Genomic DNA, 5,467 nt, shown 5'->3' on the forward strand with positions numbered 1-5,467 from the left:
GACTTGCTCCCTATTTAAGACTACTTGTTTGACCATATTTTTCTTTTCTTCTCTGATTTTGAGACTTAGGATTTCTAACTCTTCTTAGTTAATATAGTATTTTTTAGACAATCATATATTTCATATTAATTTTTAATTTGTCGATTTAATCTGTGAATAGTGTATGTATATAACTTTAATCTACCCTTGCATCTGAAGAATGTGTAGCATTTTTACTTTTAATTAATTTTGCATGTATCTTTTTTAACTTGATCAAGCTTGTCAAAGTTACATTAAATGTACTTTAAAAAAGAGACTCAGCTTTTCTGATTATATGTACTTTTTTCTGTTTAATTAATTGCTGTTTTTGTTATTAATTGATTCTTCTTTCTCTGGATTTATTTTAATTTTATCTAGCTTCTTAAACTAAATTAATATAAAGGAATTCATTGATCTTCAGTCTTTTTTCACAAATAAAACATTAAAGGCTACATTTTTACTTTGGGTATTATTTTAACCCAACAGCTTTTGAAATTTAATGATCTCATTATTTCTCATTTTTACATAGTGATAATTGTGGGAACAACTTTTTCTTAGTCTAGGAGTTATTCAGTACAGTGTTTTAAAATTTTTATGAGAATAGATCAGTTTTTGGCTTCTATATTGAAAATTTCTTACTACATTTTGTTTAAAGAATGCAGCATATGCATTCTATAATACTTTTAAGAGTTTATTATATTTTCTTTGTGGCCTTGAATTAATCCAGACAAGAAAAGCTAAACTGTGTTAGCAAATCGGTGAGGATAACTGCTTACGCTTATTTAGGACTGCTTTCATTCGGGTTTATTATGTAACAGGAAAACAAAAAATGCAATGAACAAGCCTCCTCCTCAGTGGAGAGTATTCACATGGATTAACAAGTATCCTTCATACTCTGAGTCTATTCTGAGAGGCGTAACCTCATACCCCTTCCCAAACCTCCTTGATATTAATTCTGCAACCTTATTCTTTCAAAGCCCCTGAGTACCCAGCCAAACCATCAGGCACTAACTGTGAATTGATACAGAACCTTATCTGAAGCCATCGTTCCTTCTAGGCAAAATGAACCATAAGATGTACAGTTTGAAGTTACTCCCAGTGAGAAGATTTCCATTTTTCACAGACTTTCTGAGCTAGTTCTGAGTAGAGCTATAACTTCCAGCAGTCTACCTCTAGTAAGTGCCAAATAATGAGCATAACCATCTGAAAACAAAACTTTCTTTCCTTCTGTGATAACTAGTCATAGAGAACTCCCTAGGAGGTCACAGGGGAGGATTTAGGGAGAAATAACATTATGGCAGGATAAGCATACAGAGATTGTGAATCACTGTGTTTTGAAACCAATTTATGTCTAATCCTATTTAAAATGCTCCAATATTTCCCATGATATATCAGCTAACACAGTTGATGAAGGTCTTTATAAGTGGTGATATGGTTTGGCTCTGTGTCCCCACCCAAATCTTATCTTGAACTGTAATCCCCATGTGTCAGAGGAGGGGCCTCAAGGGAAGTGATTGATTCATGGGGGCAGACCTCCCCCTTTCTTTTCTTATGATAAAGTTCTCACAAGATCTGGTTGTTTGATAAGTGTGTAGCTCTTCTTCCTTCTCTTGCTCTCTCCTGCCATCATGGTAAGATGTATTTGCTCTCCCTTTGCATTCCACCATGATTGTAAGCTTCTCAAGGCCTCCCAGTCATGCTTCCTTCAGTCTGCAGAACTGTGAGTTGAACCACCTTTCTTCATAAATTACCCATTCTCAGGTAGTTCTTTATAGCAGTGTAAAAATGGACTACTACAGAAAATTGATACCAGGAGAGTGGAGCACTGCTATAAAGATACCCCACATGAAATTCCACATGAAAATGTGGAAGTGACTTTGAAACTGGGTAATGGGCAGAGGTTGGAACAGTTTGGAGGGCTCAGAAGAAGACAGGAAGATGTGGGAAAGCTCGGAACTTCTAAGAGACTTGTCAAATGGTTTTGACCAAAGTGCTGATAGTGATATGGACAATAAAGTCCAGGCTGAGGTGCTCTCAGATGGAGATGAGGAACTTGTTGGGTACTGGAGTAAAGGTCATTCTTGCTATGCTTTAGCAAAGAGACTGGTGGCATTTTGTTTCTGCCCTAGAGATATATGGAACTCTGAACTTGAGAGAGATGATTTAAGGTATCTGGCAGAAGAAATTTCTAAACAGCAAAGCATTTAATATGTGACCTGGCTGTTTCTAAAACTGTAGGCTCATATGTGTGAACAGAGATTATCTGAAACTGCAACTTATCTTTAAGAGGAAAGCAGAGCACAAAAGCTTGGAAACTCTATAGCCCAGCCATGTAGAAGAAAAGAAAGACCCATTTTCTAGAGAGAAAGTCAAGCCTGCTGCAGAAATTTGCATAAGTAAAGAGGAACTGGAGCCAAATGCTAATGAGGAAAATGTCTTCAGGTCATTTCAGAAATTTTCTCAGTAGCCCCTCCCATCACAGACTTGGAGTCCTAGGAGGGAAAAGTGGTTTCACAGGCTGGGTCCAGGGCTCTGCTGCTCTGTGCAGCCTTGGGACATGGTCCCTTCATCCCACCTGCTCCATCTCTAGCTATGGCTAAAAGGTCAAAGCACAGCCCAGGCCATTGCTTTGGAGGGTGCAAGTCCAAAGCCTTGGTGGCTTCCACATGTTGCTGGGCCTGTGGGTGCACGAAAGACAAGAGTTGAACTTTGGGAGCCTCTGTCTAGATTTCAGAGGATGTATGGAAACACCTGGATGTTTAGGCAGAAGTCTGCTCCAGGGGTGGAGCCCTTTTGAAGACAATCTCTACTAGGGTAATGCAGAGGGGACATGTTGGGTTGGAGACCCCACATAGAGTCCCCACTGGGGCACTGCCTGATGGAGCTGTGGGAAGAGGGCCATCATCCTCCAGACCCAAGATCTGTATCCACTGACAGTTTGCACCGTGCACCTGGAAAAGCTGTAGGGACTCAATGCCAGCCTGTGAAAGCAGCTGCAGGTACTGTACCCTGCAAAGCCACAGGGGCTGAACTGCCCAAGGCCTTGGTAACCCACTTCTTGCATCAGTGTACCCTGGATGTGACACATGGAATCAAAATAGATTATTTTGGAGCTTTAAGATTTAATGAAGCTGGGTGTGGTGCTCATGCCTGTAATTCCAGAACTTTGGGAGGCCAAGGTGGGCAAATCACCTGAGCTCAGGAGTTTGAGACCAGCCTGGGCAACATGGCAAAACACTTTCTGTATGAACAATACAAAAATTAGCCATGCGCGGTGGCATGTGCCTGTAGTCCCAGCTACTTGGGAGGCTGAGGCAAGAGAATTGCTTGAGCCTGCGAGGTGGAGGTTGCAGTGAGTTGAGATTGTGCCAGTGCACTCCAGCCTGGGTGACACAGCTAAATCTTATCTCAAAAAAAAAAAAAAAAAAAAAGATTTAATAACTGCCCTGCTGAGTTTTGGACTTGCACAGGGCCTGTAGCCTCTTTATTTTGGCCAATTTCTCCCTTTTGGAATGGGAACATTTACTCAATGTCTGTACCCCCATTTTATCTAGAAAGTAACAAACTTGTTTTTGATTTTATAGGCTCATAGGCAGAAGGGACTTGTCTCAGATGAGACTTTGCACTTGGACTTTTGAGTTAATACTGGGATGAGTTAAGACTTTGGGGAACTGTTGGCAATTGGCTTGCAAGAATTAATTCTGACCTGTTGGCAATTGGTTTTGAAATGTGAAAAGGACATGAGATTTGGGAGGGACCAGGGGTGGAATTATATGGTTTGGCTCAGTGTCCCCACTGAAATCTCGTCTCAAACTGTAATCCCCACATGTCAGAGGAGGAGACTGGTGGGAGGTGACTAAATCATGGGATCAGACTTCCCCCTTGCTGTTTTCGAGACAGAGTTCTCACAAGATCTGGTTGTTTGATAAGTGTGTAGCTCTTCCTGCCTTCTCTTTCTCTCTCTCTCTCTCTCTCTCTTTCTCTTTGTCTCTCCCCTACCACCATGGTAAGACATGCTTGCTTTCCCTTTGCCTTCCACCATGATTGTAAGTTTCCTCAGGCCTCTTATCATACTTCCTCCAGCCTCCAGTACTGTCAGTCAATTAAACCCCTTTTCCTCATAGATTATGCTGTCTCAGGTAGTTCTTTATAGCAGTGTAAATACGAACTATTACACATGGTCAGGTATTCCGTCTCTACTAGGGCCCTATATTAGATCAATAATTATTTTTTAAGAAGAAACTAGTTGCTTGTTAAAGAGGGCATGACCTTACTCCAAGCCAAAGGGCCCACAGATGTGGTTCTTTTAAAGAGGCTTGATAATCTCAGTTCAACCTCTTGATTTGCCACAGTCACTTCGACAATATAGGATCTGCTTGGTCATAAGTGCCCAGTGGCAGAATTACATGCTCTGCATCCTGAATGAGCTGGAGATCCTTCTCTTATGCTTGGTCCCTCTCAAAGCTTGAAGGATTTAATGCCAATTGGTATATGGACCAGGATAGCACACGCAAATGAGGTGTATGTTTTTTTCCAAATCCATACTGGCCCAATAAATGTCATGTCTTTTTATTGGTGGTAGGTTGGTACAGGTTTAGCAACTTACCTTAATTAGATACCTTAATTAGATGTTTAATTAGATGCCAGAAACTTCACTGAGGGTCTGTACTATAAACATCATACCAAGCCATCTATGGTACTTTATGGTCCATGCTAGTATATTTTTAATAACATTTATGAAGAATTATTTCAAGCAAATATCACCACTCATGTCAAATACAAAATATTGCCAGAATCCTAGAAGCCTGTTGCCTAGAAGCTTTTCCTAATTCAAATCCTTTCTCTCTCTCTTTTTTTTTTTTTTTTTTTGACCCGGAGTCTCGCTCTGTCACCCAGGCTGGAGTGCAGTGGCGCCATCTCAGCTCACTGCAAGCTCTGCCTCCCGGCTTCAAGCCATTCTCCTGCCTCAGCCTCCCGAGTAGCTGTGACTACAGGCGCCCGCCACCACGTCCGGCTAATGTTTTGTATATTTAGTAGAGATGGGGTTTCACCATGTTAGCCAGGTTAGTCTTGATGTCCTGACCTCGTGATCTTCCTGCCTCGGCCTCCTAAAGTGCTTGGATTACAGGCATAAGCCACCGCGCCCAGCCATCCTTTCTCTTTTTTAAAGGTAGCCACTTTTCTGACTTCTATTGTAATCCATTCCTTATACTCATTATATTTTTTATCTCCTAAGTTTGCATTTCTGTACATTACAGCTTATATTTTCCTAGTTTTCAAAATGATTTCATGTCTTTGAAACATATTAAAACCTTTTTATGACTCAGGAAAAAATTAACTTTTGTAAATGTTTAATGTGTCCTGGAAATAAATTTTATTCTGCAGTTAGGGGTTTGGCATTTTATATATGTTGATTCGATCAAGTTTGGCAAGCATGGTGTTTGATACT

The sequence above is a fragment of the Macaca nemestrina genome, chromosome 10, assembly GCF_043159975.1.
Source record: "Macaca nemestrina isolate mMacNem1 chromosome 10, mMacNem.hap1, whole genome shotgun sequence".
Classification (NCBI taxonomy): Eukaryota; Metazoa; Chordata; class Mammalia; order Primates; family Cercopithecidae; genus Macaca; species Macaca nemestrina.